At 40.1% G+C, this 17,718-nt stretch overlaps 1 long non-coding RNA gene across 1 annotated transcript; it reads left to right on the forward strand.

Annotated features, from left to right (window-relative positions):
* The first annotated feature begins 6,713 nt into the window (after positions 1–6,713).
* On the forward strand, positions 6,714–14,516 carry LOC116996202. Its single transcript, XR_004417906.1, has 3 exons — positions 6,714–6,798; positions 12,292–12,452; positions 14,364–14,516. It is a non-coding gene; the product is annotated as an uncharacterized LOC116996202 (long non-coding RNA).
* Positions 14,517–17,718: the final 3,202 nt, after the last annotated feature.

The raw sequence follows: 17,718 nt of genomic DNA on the forward strand, positions 1-17,718 counted from the left end.
TCAAAGCTCACCATGGCTGAAGAAACTTTTGGATGTCTGTATGAGGCTCCACAGAGAAATTTCTTTCATTAGCATCCCTGAAAATAAAACAAAGGAAAACCATTCAGAGCTTTGCTCAATCCTGCTCAAAGTGCACAAAGCCCTGAAAAAACCCCATAGTATAAAAAATGTTATGGTGGTTACAAAGTCATGCACTAAGAAGTTAGTAAATATTAAAATGGAGTCTTCTTTAATAATGCAGTTCTTTCATGCATGTAACTTGGGACCACTTTCAACTGAATAAGCAATTGAGAATGAAGAATGTTATTTTAATTGTTATCTCATTATAGTAATATGGTGCTCAGGAACTTTTCATCCTACAATGTGCGGGATATATTCCATTTTGGGATACATGGAAAATGTGACAAGGAGAATTTTGGCCAGAGGTCCCTCAGTTCATTTCAGGCAGAAATTGTCCCAGTATTTTGAAGTTGTCTGGTGTTGGAGGAATGTTCACTCCAGAAAAGATGGGGAGTAAATTGAGAAAATTTTTTTCAGAGCAAGGCTTGAATTCTCTTCAATGTTTGTTTAATATTATATAATGCTTTATTACAGTTCTGTAATATTTCTGTATGATGCAAATCAAGTGGCCAAACAGAGCTATCTTGTGTTATTCTAGATATCCCCAACCGGAACAATCAGTGTGAGGATGGTACAGATGACCCACGATGGATTGCCCTTCTGCAATACCTGGGTGAAAAGGATACCCCAGGTAGCCCACGTGACACTCAATATCTTTCTTTATGCACCTCATATTTACTCTGATGATTACTGTTTTGCTTCGGGAAAGGAATATGTGAATGGAAAATGACTATGAAAAGTTTATTTACTTATTTATTTATTTATTTAAGGAGAGCAATTAATTAGAGGATTGAATTTTCATGGAGAAAGGATACACTTTATCAGTCTGAATACACCCAGAGGTCTTAAACCAAGCCCTTAAATATGGACTGCTCTTATTCACTGCAAACAAGATTGACACAACATCTTCATCTTCCTTTGTTTGCCCTCATGTAATCCAAGCTGAGGTTTCATGAGGAATCAATTGGTAACTTGTACATAGATGCACACTATGCCCATCAAATCATCCCCACAGAGCAGTGACAGACCAGTCATCATGGCAGAATAAATTAGTTTACTTTTGTACTCACTTTGCCTTGCTCTTCAGTTTGGTGGTCCATGGATAGATAACACTAGAATTTCTTGTTCTCTTTATAAATGTGATTATTGATGCCAACATGAACTGCATAACATTTGAAAGTGGGGTTTTTTACAGTTACTAGGATATGCTAAAAAGGCATATTTCACTTTAATTCTGTAAGCTTGCTAGCCATAGCTTTTAACTAGCTTTCCAACCTAGACAAAGACGTTTCAGGCTTTCACAGATGTTAGGACAATTCCAAACTACACAAAATATTGGAAAACAGGTGTAAGGGCAGGAGGATGATTCCCCACTTTATTAATAGAACTGAGGAAAAAATTTCATTTTTCTGTGCTGACACCACATTTCTGTGCTAAGTTTTTCAGTTCTCACAAGCAAGGAGCTTAATGTAGTTCAAATTAAACCAAACATATTTAAATAACTCACAGAACACTTCCAGTGGCTTCATTTGGCTTTAAGTCAGGATTCAGATAAATTTAACCTGCAGCAAGCAACATTGGGAAGAGTGCATCCTTTGAGAAGAGGGAAACATTGATATATTTTGCATGTCTAATTAGTTACATAAACTAGCAACTGTGTTCAGATATGTAATACAGCACTCCTCCTTTCAAAGCTGACAAACCTGTAAAATCTTGTAAGAACAGGACCTTCATGTGAAAAAAAGTGGCCTGATTGGAAGTGATTAAAACCAACTGGAAAGATTCCCACTGACATTGGGGCAAGTTCGTTGCAAAGTATCACATATTTATCTTTCAACAAAAATGAATCCTCTGGGGTTTCATTTGTATTGGTAGTTTTGGTTTTTAACTCCACATAAACCTTTTTGTTGATTTTATAAGTTTGTTCATTTTAAATGAAGCAATGACTTGACCCTGTCTCAGAAGTTGCTGGAAAACATCAACATCAAACAATTAACACAGTAAAAAGAAGCAGCATCAGAGGTGTAAAAATGTATTGCACCTTAAATATTGCGTATTCCCTTTGGGGACAACTTGTGTTTTCTTTGTCACTGTAAAAATATTCACCCAGGTGTAGATGAAGCCACTGAGCCTCCTTCTCATGAGGGTGAAGGTTGCCACGCCAAGCACAAGCAATTAGCGGTGCGGTGCTCGTGCGACTGCTGGCCCCAGCCCTGGCTGATTGCCCAGAGCGGCAATGCTGCTCATGATGCAAATTGTATCTGGTCCCCCGGTAATCGGGATCAGCGCTGCCTTGTCTGTCCACTCGCTGCTCATGCCCCCTCCACACTGTGATAATGGTTTTGGGGAGCAATCAGGGAAGGTGCCTTCTTGACTCATTTCTCATAATAGATTGTCCTCCTCAGGCAAAATTGAATAACCCTCGACATGGCCTGAAGGCAAGCAGCATGAATTCAATAAGTCTGCAGGGTCAATGTCCTCTCATTTTCGGCAAGCAAGTAATTATTCTGCACTAACATTCAGTAATAGGATCAGGAAACTGCTGGAGACATCTTCCTCCATACCCAGAATAACCGTCTTAATAGGATATTCCTCTAATAAGTAATTCTGCCTCATTCTAATGCCTCTTGCCTTCAGGTTTGCTTTTCATGCACATTTCATGTACAAATTCTGCAGAGGCATTTTACCAAGAGCACCTGTGGGAAAGTTTACCTATTTCACTGTCTGTTGTCTAGTATTTTCCACTTTTATGGGTTACGGTTGTGCTGTCTATTTGCTTTTACTGATTTGTGAAAGATTTATTATAAACCAAATACAGCTGTTCTCTCCTTTCATAAACTGAAACTATTTTGGCAAAACCTATATTCTACTATGAAAATAAATTTTAAATTGCTTCCCTCACCCAGCTTTCCAAACATGAGCATCCAGTTGTTATTTAGTGGTGCAAAATAGGTGCCAGGATGGTTGTAAGCTCACTTAAGGGAAAGAAAATGACTATGTTTCAAAAATAAACAAAAGAAATGTTGTTTTATTTCCTCTGTCCCTCCCCTTCCTTTTCCAGGGGATTTAATATTATTATCAGGAGATCTGAAGAGTTATGATTTTGAATATAAAAAAATTGTCAGATTCAAACCATTTTTGCACTCTGATTTTGAATTTATTCTGAGGTTTTTACATATTTGATTTAGATACTTAACCTTTACTTTAAATTATATTATTATCAATCGCCTAGTATAATTCAGGGCTTTTTTCCATGGCTTAAAATAGCTCTCTGCTTACTCTGAAAGGGTACACATTTGGATCAGTTTACACTGGCTGCTTCAATCTACATATTTTGGTATTTTATTCTTGCCTTGTATTTTCCTGTTTTGTATTTCCCTGGATTTAAATGTGTCGACTCCATGGAAACTATTGCTTTAGTCAATGGAAGAAATTTTTATCTCTTATCTCTTGAGAATAGTGCACATATATTAAATGAAGATCTTTGTATAAAGGCAGAATAAACGTTTTCTATGACCGATTGATGATTGATTATTGTAGAGCTGTAGTTGCACAATGCAATGCTTTTTGGCAAGCAGCATTCATTCCCAACATGACAATTTTGTTTTAGTCTGTACTGGTTCTGTTTAATAGTTGGGACAAAACCTGGGTTAATACTGCTAATGTTCATCTGTGAGAATTGATTTAAAGTGCAAGTATAAGAAAAATTCTGTTCTAAAAATAGACCAAATTTTTTGTGAAATGCTTCTCATTATTGGTGCTGCCTACCATCTTGCACCAAAAGTGATTGTTTTTCCTCTCCTCGGTGCTTTTAAAATGCCATTTGCAGTACAGATTCCATTAAAATGTTCTTCTAGCTACTGTGTTGACAGACCTAAATAAGATCCAACTCCATTTGTTTGTTTGCCAGCTTGGCTCCATGACACATACTGCCTCAACCTTTGGATCACAAAAGGCTTTAGGGATTTTTTTTCACTAGCACAAAGTTAGCCTTCTTAGTGTTCTAGCCAAAATACCTAAGGTTCATGGTGCTTGTAATAAAGATTACAAATACACATACTTGGTCCCTGAAAAAGTTTCTTTGTGTGTGTTACTTCATTGCAAAAGAGGAATGGTTTTCTAAAAGAACTGGAATATTAGGAACTGCAACAAAGGAGTGATGTAATGCATTGAAATAAAATGATGGAACAATTCTGGACTACTATGATGGCTTTTAGATGCAGTTCCATGTGTGTCTTGGACCCCTCTGTAGCATGTAATACAAAAGCCACCAATCTTCTTAGGCAGAGTGAATCACTGATTTTAACTTCTGCCCAAAAACTGTTGGAATAAGAAACCGTAAAGAATGATAAACACTTTCCTTAGTAAAGAAGAGCTCTAAGAAAGGCTGTCATCGTTTTCTGCCACCCTATTTTAAAAATGTGTCTCAATGTACCTTTTATGTTTTACCTTTTGATGTTATTATGCTCTGATCTGTGGCTTGTGATGTCAATGAAATTATATCAATTTCTTCACCTTGTGTAGAAATACTCTTTTTTTACACCTAAGTTACACACATGTATTTGTACACATGCAGCTATGTATTTTCTCTTAAAGTGTATTTTGAAGCAAGGAAAAGCTGGAAAAGGTTGGGCAGGTATAAAACATATGGATGTTAAACTCCAAGCTTATAAACAGACACTGAAATTACTGTTGCTTTCTTGGGTTTGTCTTCTGTCTTTCTACAGCCTGATTAACTCAGCAGTATATGTATGGTATTTTACCTGAGGCTTTTGAAGGTATTTAGTTTTAAATCCATTTCAATATGACGGATAAAAATTAGGACCTGGTCCTGTAAATCCTTTTTTGCTAGGCTTGCCTAAATTTTCCCATTTATAAATGAATGCGTTTGCAATGCTTTGAAATACCTGGATGATTGTTACTGACCTGAAGTGACTACTCATGTGTAGAAAGGTTGCAAGGTCAGCCTCTTACATTTTTTAAAAAAGAAACTTAAGTTTGAGCATGGTAGCATGGGTTTTTTTCACATATATTTTCCACAGGCTCTACTGAATAAAAAACTAAACTTCACACAGTCTGTGTATTTTTAGCTTTAGTCAGTGCATAAACATTACTGACAGTAGCAAAAGGCTTCTTTCATTTGAATAGAGAATAAAGAAATAAGGCTTATAAAACTGTACTTTATCATTTGTTGGCACAAAGTTTCAAGCCTTCCTGTTTACCTCTTCCAGTTGTCTCTCTTTATTTCTGCTTTTATTTAGTCCAAAATTCCTGCTGTTTCTTAAATGTGTGTTTGTACATAAAATATTAATGTCTTTGATTTTTTTGGGTTTCTTTCTGTGTGCCATGTTAATGCTACTGTGAAATACCCAGTTTTAAACCTAAAGGTAATAAATCATTCCAGAAATTTGCTAGTGAGCCTGAATTTTTATTAATTATTATTTTAATATTTTCTTAGCTTGCTTTTTCTCTTCTTTCTTTTTTTTTTTTTTCTTTTAAATTACAGATGAGATTCCAAAAAAACTCAACAGAGTTTTAAATTTCCTGAGCTTCAAAACACATGCATTCAGATAAGAGAACAAATTCCACAAGACCTGGTCATGAAAGATCTTTTACCACCTGCTCCAATGGACAGATGCAAGGGACAAAAAAGCTGCAAGGTAAGCACCAGGGATAAAGGTGCCAACAAAAATCAAAAGAGCTTCATACAAAATTAACCATTCAAAGCCAGGTTCTCATCTGTCTCTGTCCCTCTTGTGTGGGTGCAGAGAAGAGGTATAGAGAGATGTCTGCATCACCAACCTCCTTGCTTAAGGGGATGTTGCTTAGGAGTGTGATATTATTTTCTGGCATAGATTTTGTCACAGATGTATTTGGTAGTTACACAGATGGTTATTTCCCACTGATGTTAGCAATGAGGAGATGGAAGGCAATAAAAGTGAGCTAGTTCTTCACGGAGTAGAATCCACCCTAAAGAAGCAATTGCTGAAAAATGTGTTTTCCTAAAGCTCTGCAAGTGGAAACCATATAAAATTGAAGAAATATAAATATAAAAAGTAACACTATAGTATGCATCACAGCTAACTATCCAAACAATATTGGAAGATAGGATAAGCATGACTGTGGGCCAAAGTCATCATTAGAGGACAACAATTTCCTGGCTTTGTATTATTGTTCTGTCTGACATGCTGTGTGTCATCTGCGCTTCTCCATCTCATTTCCTATGACTGCTTCTTTTTCTCCCTGCTTTTAGTTCTCGCTTGTTTGGACTGGGAAGCACAGGGAGTGGGGGGTGGTATTTGAGGCTTTTTTCTTTTGTGACCAGAATTATTCTAAAAATAAGGTATAAAATATCATCTTAAGACATGATTTTTTGTTTCATTTGGCTTTGTTTCCACCTCCCCCCACACACACCACTTTCTTGGCATTGTTAGTGATTTTTTAATATCATATCCCAGACAAGTGCAATGAAATGTTCTTAGTATTAAAATACCTAAGGTATTTAATACCTTCTTAGGTTCTTTTATTATTGTTGTTCCTCTTATTATTACTGATTCTTGTTGTTTCTTTTCACTGCCTTCGTGAATTAGGGAGGAGTTATGGGTCAGGAACTTGTCTAACTGCTGTACCAACAGAACAAAAGACAAGTCCTTCCAGTCAAGTGTTTCTAACACCCAAGTAAGTAGGCCATCAAAGAAAGCTGAGAAAAGGGATGAGAAAGATCCTGCCAAAGAGAACAATCAAAAGAAAAAAATGAAGTGATAAAAAAAGAACCTGATGCAGAGGAGCCACAAAAACTAGAAGGTCAGAAGAATTGGTCAGGATAAACTGAATCAAAAGCTGCACAATTGGTGATATCTTGCTGAGGCCAAGATTGGGCTGAGTAACATTGACAGTTGCAATGCATGGGTTTTACATGTGTAGAAAATCGTTTACCTGACCTTGTTTATGACTCTGCAAGAATATTCATCTGTTGCCAAGCAGGCAAGTTGTGTGAACAGGTGATACTGAAGTCCTCGCTCTTACGGCTCTTGTAGGTGGCTGAGGCCACCCACAGGGGCAGGGAACCCTGCTAAGCAGTTCAAATCAAATGTAGTCATTTCTGTGAGGCTCTTAGCTTGCTTCTGTAATTGTAATATTCTATGGCTTCCAGCTGGAATGGTTAAAGAGGTCAAATAGATATAGGTAGTTGTAGTCTACCACAGCCACAAGAACTGATCCTGACAAGGGTAGATAGAGTATTGTCTCCCCTATTTTATTTCAGTGATGACATAGAAAATATTAATAACAAAATTGATTAAATACCACAAAAAGTTATTATTTTATTAATATTTGTTGTTGTCCCCACATCTCTGCCTTTTAATTTCTGTCTGTACAACCTCTATCGATTTTCTCCTGAACCACTCTTCTCCATATCAACCTGTTTTCATATTTTGAACATACTGGTCTTGAACTGAGTTTAGAAATTTCAGATGAAGTAAGAATGAAAATTGAATACTCAGAATGTACTTTCGAAGCACATTTGGGCTCTTCACCATCATTTGGCAATCAGATTGGTATTTGGGAATTTGAATTAGAGGTGTATAGTAAAGCAGAACACAAAACTTGATGGCAGAATGACAGAGACAATCTTCATTTTCCATCTCTCTGCAATGCCATGTAGCTCTTTCCACTGGCTGCTGCTGGAAATAAAGCAAGGAGTTCGTCATGCAGGAGCCATGTATTTAAACAGCTATTTCCCCCTTTATGAAGAGATTCAAGTTCAATTGTAATGAGTGTGGTACAGTAAGTCAGACATGCGATCCATCACACCAGGTCAAATAACTCATTTTTTATTTCCAAATCAAATATGTTTCTGTGTGAGAAGAAAAAAAAATTACTCTTGTGAAACTTATTCCTTAAAAGAGTTAGGTTCCATTTCGAAGAAAAGTAAAGTCCACATGAACAAAAACATAAATCTGGTAGATTCTTTTATTTTTAAAACCACATTCAGTGGCATGATAATGACAAATCTTCCCACTAATTTCTTAGAAAATACTTCAGTGTGTATTTCTTTAAACATTTTGTGGATTCTTATTTTTACTGTAATAATAAAAATGTATCAACATAAAGGGTGAAAAACTAAGACAAAAACTTCCCATCTTAACAGCTACATACCTAAGATACAAGACTCCCATGCAAATGCATAGTAATTACAGACTCAGCTTGGGGAAAAGACATGATTACACTGTGATTAAAACCTCCGTTAATGGTCTGGTTTTTTGGGGGGGTTTTTGGGCTTTTTTGGGGTTTTTTTATGTGACTGTGATGTAATGTACTGGTTTTGCACATATGACATTTACTGAGGAAGGAAGATGACACCGATGGAAATTTAAAAAAAAAAAAAAAAAGCTGCTGCTGAGACCTTCCTTTATGTCTGACAAAAACCAATCAGTGATTAGTTTCTAGAGTTGACAACCTGTTAAACCACTCAGGAGGCTGAACACGCCTCTGTGAACACACATTTTAAAAACGAACAAAGGCCGGCAGTCTCTCTTTCCCTTCCAGCCTCAGTACAGGTAACGACCAGGTCTGGCCCCTCCACTTGGCCGGGCCAGGCAGGGCCAGAGGGGGTTGTGCCGCGGGGCCAGGCCCCTTCTCGGGAAGCACTCGGGGTTGCCAGCCCGTGGGGCTGGGCCCTGCTCTGATGCAGGGCTGGCTGGAGTGGGCTTCCCCTTCCCCTAGTGTGTCCAGACCAGCCTGTGGTGCGGCTGAAATGCTGCCACTGCTGACATCTAGCTGACATGAAGCCCTGCCCTGCTACCTGCCTGGGCTGAGTGCCAGAGTCTGGGACCCAGCAGCAGCTCCAAGCCAGAACTGCCCCTCCGTGGCCTGCACAGCCCTGGAGGGGTGGGTGGGGGAGGGCGAGCCGGGGCCCCCCTGGAATGGAATGCAGCCAGAGCAGCCACCACCATTTCTGGTTGGGACCCTAGTATCCCAGCAGTGACCCAGCAGCGATCACATGACCAGTCACTGCCCAGGCAAGATACTAACTCTTTCACTACGCGGATGAGACTTGCAGACCTTTCATCCTCTTTCTTGGGTGGAAAAAAAAAAAAAAAAAAAAAAAAAAAACCAAACAAAAAAATATAGCAACAGCATGGAGACATTGATGTCAGACAAAAAGGAATGATGACTTGTCGTGGACTGAAATTCTCTTGTAAGCTATGGAGAAGATATAATTGATAAATCAGACTCTTTTTTTCCTGTAACTTGTGGAATGCCTATGAGGTGGTGGAGCATTCACATTGTAAAGCAAAGGCATTCATGCTGAAGTAAGCAGGTGTTGAAGTAGCTGTGATCCCATGAGAATTTTGAACAGAGAGAGAGAGAGAGAGAAGTGTGATGCCCTTTGCCCCCAGGGATGAAGAGAAGATCTCTGTTCCCAGAGTTGAAGGTGATTTCAGAGTTAGATGAAGAGAAATTTGCTCTGAACTGCTCATCCTTAAAACAAAACCTCATAGTTGACAACGCCCATAAATTCAGCTGTGGGAAAGCTGAAAAAAATAGGAGGGATTTAACAATTGCAGATTTCCCGGGCAGCTGCTATTTGTGGAAATTAAAACCACAAGAGAACTGTTTCTTGTGGAGAAGTCTCCATAGACTGAAGAGTGAGACTCCTCTCCCTAAGTAAATTAGAGAAGGACTATTTTAGAAATGTTAAACTGACTGATTTGTTTCTGTATGTTGTCAGTGTAAAAGAAAAGAGGGTGTGGGGGGAGGAGAAAGTGTTCTGAAGGTTTTATTCTGATTCTTCTTATTTTTTTAGTTTCTGTTAATAAAGTTTTCTTTATACCCTTCAAAGTTTGAGCATGCTTTAGCATGCTTCCTTCTAATCCTATCTCACAGCAGGAAATGAATAAATAATTCTAGTAGGTGCACTGGCAATTTTGCCGACACCAAATCCACCACATAAATTGATGCGTTGGCCAGGAAATGTCAAATTGGCAGATCAAACCCACTACACGAAATTGGTGTTTCCACCCAATTAAAATGAAACCACTACATGTACATGATCTGCACGATTTCTACTTCTCTCATACTCTCAGAAAACCTGAAATGTCCTTTGTGTCTCAGCTGGAATGCAGATTAAGCAACACTGAAGCCATAAGAGAAGTGCTATTTAATACAGATATGGGAAAAGGGTTACTTTGAAACCTGCATGGTTGAGGTGAGTACATACAAGGCTGGGCTGAGCTTACTGGACTAAGTACTTTTCTGAAGTAAACAGTGTGGACACAACTCAGTTTCACACTTTTAGAGTCTTAGGTTATTCTCTTTCAGCTGAGGATAAGTAATGTAAAATTCTTTGATTTTTTAAAATTTGGAAATACAAATCCAATAACAAAGCATAACACAATACAACAAATGAACAATAACATTAAAAAAATAATAAATGTCACAAGTGGTATAGAGTTGCAGTATTGGGTGAATTGGTCACTTACCTGTTCAGCTTTGTTCATGTTTAAAAATGTGTGTGGTTGTCACCCCTGAAGGGATGAAAAAGTATTCATCTAGCTAATAGAGCATGAGGGTTTTCCTGTAAATGTCCCTCACTGCAAAGGGAAGTATAGTTCAGAACATATAAGTCCATGGTAACATTTGCCAGCTCTTGAAATCTGCACGTAAATAACTTTGTAAAAACAAAACTCTGCTTGCTGAATGGTCAATGCATGGGTCTAAGAGAGAAATAGTCAAAAGCTCCCTCCACAAAATTATAGGCAAGAAAGGGGGATTGTCTATTCTCACACACACTTCCAATTCCTACACTACACCCATGTATTTGCTTCTTTGCTGTTTTTAAAAACATACTGCATATTGCTTCTAGTGTGTGACAACAAAGAGGGAGTCAGAGCCTCCAATTCACATGCTCTGCCTCCCCTTCCACTGTCAGATCTCTTGCAAGTAAGAACATTTGCTGTCCTGTTCCTATATCTCATTCTTATGACATAGATCTCTGTTCTTCTACTTTATATGCTAGTGTGTTTTTTCCCTAGCTTGTTTGGCTTTTTTTATATGACAGCTTATTCTTTTTTTTTAATATATTTTGCTGTGTGCTTTATTTATGCCATTGCCTGTTGGGGTCTGGAAAGGATTTCCCGTAATGGTAGATTGGCTGGTCAGACTGAATTTTTCAGGTGCCTCATAGTAGGGGTACTAAATGTTAATCATTAAGTATAACCTTATGTCAGATATCAATAACAGTAACCAAGGCTGGTTCAATAATATGTCTAGGGGACCCTTCCTAAAATAAATAAAACATATGGCTCAAACCCATACCTAAAGCTCCCGGGCTTTAGGGACTTAAAAATTAAGCCCTGTAGTCACCTTTACAGGTATTTCTTCCCCAGTCTTACTCTTGGGAATATGAAACAGGCACACAGCATAACACAGATATTTATATTAAAAATGAATTGAAGCATACCTTGAATATTGCCATGGAGGCAATACCAACCTCTGAATAACAATTATTATTTGCCCCACTGACTGAGACCTAGTCAGCATTTTTCATATCCGCAGGACATTTTGCGCTTTTTTATTTCAATCACCTCTCTCTTCGCTGTAAATTTTAACAGGCTCTGGGAAGTCTGACCTCACTTTAAGGGTTCTCCTCTGCTCCATGGGGTCAGTGGACACTTGGGGAGTCACCTCCAGTGCAGTATCCTGAGTCTGACTCCACAGCCTGCCTGCTGTGTCAGCTGTCCCTGCAGCGTCTCTGGCTGGGGGTGCTGCTCCACCACCACCTGGCTGGTGTCATGGGGGCAGAGTTGGCCCCATCAGGAGCAGCCCCATCTTGCCCACATCAGTTCTGCACAAGATAGGAACCTTATCTAGAGTAAAAGAGGGGCTCAGTCAACTCAAGTAATTTCTTGACTTATCCGAGTGGACAGCTTTGTGCAGGCTATCTGTCTTTGAAAAATTGCTGTCTCTTTCCTGCAGCTGCCCTACTGTATGGTGTTTCTTCAGTGGTTTCAAAGCACAAAAACATGCAAATACATATAAGCTCTGTTTTGTTTGCAAAGGCAAGTGCTCAATATGTAACAAGTGGCAGAATTAAGTTTTATTGTTGTGCTACTAGAAATGTAATATCTTTAAATATATGAACATACACTACTTTTTTATTTCCTACAGGATTCCCATATTCATTTTCCATATTCACGGATTCCAGTAAGGGATTGATGAATTGTCTAAAAGCTATTTACAGGGAAACACCTATGTTTGAATGTATCTGGTGAATTTGAAAGCATTTAGAATTTCTCACATTCTGGAACACAACAGACAACTCAATTGAGGTAATTAAAAGGAGTTTTAAATGCTAATTGGGCTTTTAATTGAATATATGTTTATATCTTCCTTGTATATTGTACATGGAAAGACAACTGATAAAACAACCACTTAAGAAATATCCTGGTTAATTAATAGCCTAATAATAAGCAGGATGGTTGCTGTCCTAGTTTAGGGCAAATTTGGGGAAAACCTCCGGAAGGAGCCCCCAGAAAACAAAACCCCCACGACTCCTCCCGCCACCACCGGGTTCGGGAAGAATTTCCTCAGAGGAAAAGTGGAAAAAACCTGTTTATTTAACAAACAAAACACTCCCCAACACAAGAAAAGAAAATTAACAGCCCCAAATGACAAAAAAACCTCTTTCACTGGTGTGAGAGGATGACAAACTCAGAAAATCTCTCCTGCGAGTGGTATCAGTCTCCAGCTGGGGATGATGCTGCAGATCACAAATTGCAAACTCCCGGTGTTCCTTGGTGTTTCCCAGGTCCTGGTCCAGAACAGGTTCAGATGGTATACAGAAAGGGAAAGAAAGAAAGAACAAAAAAAAGAAAAACAGTCCATGGAAAGAGATTGGACTTCCTAACTAAACTAACCAATAAGCAAAAGCAAAAGCCAGCAGAGCTAAAGCCAGCAAGCCAAGCAAGCAAGCAAAAGCCAGCCCGAGCCAGCAAACCTAGTCTCCCCTAAGCACAGATGATGGGGGAGGGGAGTCAACTGATAAGTAGACAAAACAAACCTTCACTTAAACAGAACACACGATTGGGGATACAAGCACCATAACATCACCCCAGGACAGTTGCAAATGAAAAAATAAATGAAATTAATTAGAGTATTAGAAATATTATTTATTTATTAATTTTTTAATATGATAATGAATATCAGCCTTATTCCTTTCCGCCTTCACAGAATACCATGAAGACTGCAAAACATTGCCAATACAAGACCCTAAAATGATAATGCTGTTTGTGCAGTTTTTGACTAATTCAGTCTTAATTGCAGTTAATATCCTATCTGAAAGATTTCCTAAGCCTGTTTATGTCTTTCCTGATAAGCAAACATATTGACAGAGGGTATTTTGTGTTGTGTGTTCTTAACTTACTCAAACCTATTGTTGTGGTTTGTATAAAGCCTAAATTGTATACATATGTGAACATGCAAACATAGCTCTTGAAAAAGTATTAACTGCATTGGATAGCTAGCAGGTATTTTCTCTGTTGCCATTATTTTGGGTACAGTATATAGTGAGTGAAAGAAAAAAGAAAACCTACTTTCATGTATTTCAAAGCAACATTTTCCACTTCTCAAATACAAACCTTTGTATTAAGTATTAAGGAATGGACGTTTTTAGAAAACATAACTAGCTGCATTATTCAGCATTTTCAGAAAGAACTAAAAGTGTGCTGTAGTAAAGTTGGATGCAGCAAAGTTATAATTATTTCTGAAATAATAATGCTTGAAATTTATAAATAAGCCATTGCTATGGTAAGTCAGCCGTAAAATAAAAAAACTTTTAAAGCAGAAAAATAAAATGAGAGTTTTTTGTTCTGTGGCAAAATCGTATGATTTTAAATGTTTCTACCCACTTATTGTTTTGATTCTCTGAGTTAAGTAATTTGCAATGAGCCTCTAGATTATTGCTAAAGAGTGGATGTGCAAACTTATTTATACGTTTTGGCAGCATCACTATCATAAATTGCTTGAGCCATTGAAAAACTAAACTGTACTAGCTTCAAGAGGAGCTAGTGCCTTTCATTGGTATTACCTTTTTCAAGATGACAGGAGATCTCAAGAGGCCTGAGAGTTCTTGGTTGTATGAGTTTGTGACTAATAGGTGGTTTGATAGGACGAGCACTCACTACCTAGGGAAATTGAAGCATCTTTATGTTCAATACCCTTTGTGTCTTTTCTTTTTGTAGGTTATCGTTGGGAAGCCTGCGGGGAGCTCTTATACAGTTTGCATCTAAAGACACACACGATCAGCAAAATCTTTTTAGTTTTACTGTTCTTATTGATCTGCTGCTATTCAGTGCTGCAGCTAATTTGCTTGTTAGCAGTAATTTAAAAAGGTAATCAGAGTTTTATAGTCTGTCTAATTCTCATACATTTATTTCTTGCCTAATTAAAATTTACAATCTGAGCAGTGAAAGGCATACTTTAAGCAAATGTGGCACAGTTTGCTTCCTGATTTTTCATTTCTCTCCTAATCTGAAGATTATGCTGAGGCAATACAGAGACAGCTGCATAGTTTACTAAGATAATTCCATTTAAGAAATGAATGTACATGATTGTAAATAACATAATGGCTTACCAAGGGTACACAAGAAACTCATGCACATGTTAAACAGCAATATCTTGTGAGAGTTCCATACTAGCAGAGGTTGCAGACAAGAGGAATATATCATTAGAGTCTGTCTAGGTGTCTTGTACATTTTTCTTGACATCATATAAGAATGAGATAAAAAGAGGAAGAAATATGATAGCTAGATTATATGCATTGTAAATTGAATTAAGCTTATCTGAATGTGTGGCTAAATCCCCAGCCTTAAAACTGAGCTGGCTTTCTCACTGAATTTGTCTTTCTAATGGAGCTAAAGAATTGTTTGATTTCAGTATGACTGGAAACATACAAAAGCGAAGCACATTTTGGAAAGGATGCAAAGGGTATGCTGACGGGTTTCACGCAGTTTTAACCCTTCTCTGACTCTCAGAAAACCTCAGTATAGATAGGCAGCTGCACATTTGGGCTGGAGGGGCAAAAACAGCTTCCACTGTTCACAAGCAGGAGTGGAAATGCAGGATTAATATCTTCACTCTTTACTGGTTCTGTTCAGCTTGGGAGGCAGAGTTTTGTCCTGTAATTGTCTTTAATGAGATTCCAGTGTTTACCTCCAACAAAAGTGGTAACCAGAGTCCTCCAATTTAAAAAGTTAACTATGTTTATTATTTAAAATAAAGAAATCAATCTAAGTTGCACCTGGGGTTTGGGAGCACTTGTATAAACTATGTTTCCCCAATCCCTTAGATAATATCCTGCCCTTGAACAGCTTCACAGCCCAAATCTCTGCCCATGAGATTTCGCTGCATTCATTTCAAGACCTAAAAAACTCCTGTCTTGTTCCTCAAAACAGGGATCCCAGGAAACTGCTGTGGCCACATGCAGTGGGCACGCTAGAAAACTCTGTCACTGATCCCTGTCCGCAGGTGACCCATGTATTTGACTTAGCCTGTCCTGTAAGGTCACTAAAGCACTGTGTTTATCCTAGGTGTGATTATCCACAGATTTACCATAAACTGGTAAGTTTTACTTGCCCAGGGGCCTGTCACAAACATGTTGCTCAATAGGGTGGCTAAAGCCCAAAATGGAAAAAAGTGTTGATCCAAGTGACTGAGCACTGTTTTATATGACACTTGCAGTAACCATCAGCAGGTAGCAAAGCCCATCGTAACAGTAGTGAGACTGGACTTACCCACCGAAATGCCAGATTATTATATCATGTATTTACAGCTCTCTTAATGTGACTGTCAGATGGAGGATTTCTGTCAGTGCGGTAAAAAGCCTCCAGAAGAGGCATTTCTACCTCTTCCAGAGGATGAGACATTCCCAACCATCTTTTGTGTGTCCTCTGGTGGGAAGAGGAGCTGCAAGGTACACGTGAGATAAATCTTAATTCATGGCATTAAGTGTGCACATCAGGAACAACCATGTACCCCTCTGATCACAGCAGGAGCTAAATTACATTAATTTCACGATTATAAACCACATCATTTTGACTAAAATTTTGATCCTAACCTGGAAATGTGGCTTACACTCGGGAGCGGCCAATATATGAAAAAAGTTCTGAAATTTCCCAACCTGGAAGTACGAGCCGAGGGCCGAGCCAAGCACCTGCCAGTAAAACCCAACATTGTGCGATTGTTACAAATTGGTTACTCTGTTGCGCGGCGGGTGGAGGCGGGCTCCTTGCCGCCAACAGTGGTGGAGGGGAGGCGGGGGGCTCTGTGCTTCCCTTCCGCTGTGGGTGCGGGTGGGCTCTGTGCCTCCCTTCCGCCACGGGTGCGGGTGGGCTCCATCCCCACCTCCCGCTGCTGCCGCGGGTGCAGGCGGGCTCCGTCCCCACCTGCTGCTGCCACCATGGGTGTGGGCGGGCTCCCGCCGGCCCAGCTGAGCGGCAGCACCAAGCGGGCCGAGTCCACCCAGCCCCGAGCCCAGCCAGTAAACCCTGCGATCCCATGATTCCATTACTAATTCATTACTTTGTTGCGCGCAGGTCCTCGCTGTGAATGAGAGTGCGGCTTATATATGGACAAAGACCTGAACGTTGCAGACACCCAGACGTGCGGCTTGTAATCGTGAAATTACTGTAGTCTGAATTAATCCTTGAGGGCTGGATGACAACCTTACAGTATTCTGAGGATGAGGATCAAGGTGTTATTGCATAGCCCCTAAAACAATGTAGGAAACCTAGGGAGGCTGAGGTCCCTCACAGAAGAGGGATGTGGCACTCAAACCTCTTGTGGCTGTACTTCATAAATTGTGGCTCACTCCCAGATCTATGACTTCAGTTTATGTCTCCTTCCCAAGAAGTTGCCAACACTCAAATTCAGGTACAGTAATTTCACGACTATAAGGCGCACCCTTTTGACTAAAATTTTCCCCCAAACCTGGAAGTGCGCCTTATAGTCCGGTGCGCCTTATATAATGTACAAAGTTGCGACATTTGCCACCCCAGAAGTGTGAGCCACAATGGGGGGGCAGTGCCACAGGAACTCTGAGTCACGAGGAGGGGGCGGGTGCGGGTGGCCACGGCCGGCAGGAGCCGCACGGGGAGGGAGGGAGCCAGTGCCGGTCCCGGCCGCTGCGTGGGGAGAGAGGGAGGGGGCGCTGTTCCCGGACGTGGCGCGGGGAGAGAGGGAGGTGGCGCCAGCCCTGTACAAGCTGTGCAGGGAGAGAGCGGCGCTGTGCCTGCCCCGTACGAGCTGCGTGGGGGGATAGCAGAGTGGCACCGCACTGGCCCCGTACGAGCCACACAGGGAGACAGCGGAGAGGCACCGGCCCCGACCGCCGCACGGGCAGAGAGGGAAGCGCTGCCGCTGGCCCGGTGCGAGTCATGCAGGGAAGGCGGGAGCGGGCGGCCACAGAAGCCGTGAGTCACGGCCACCTCGAGCCAACCCAGACCATGGGCAGCCCCGAGCCTCCCCAGACCACCGCGAGCCGTGGCCGCCCTAAGCCCTGCTTCACCACCCGGTGCCGTGGGCAGGGGGTGTGCCAAG

Source organism: Catharus ustulatus, chromosome 5, assembly GCF_009819885.2.
Source record: "Catharus ustulatus isolate bCatUst1 chromosome 5, bCatUst1.pri.v2, whole genome shotgun sequence".
In the NCBI taxonomy this organism is placed as follows: domain Eukaryota; kingdom Metazoa; phylum Chordata; class Aves; order Passeriformes; family Turdidae; genus Catharus; species Catharus ustulatus.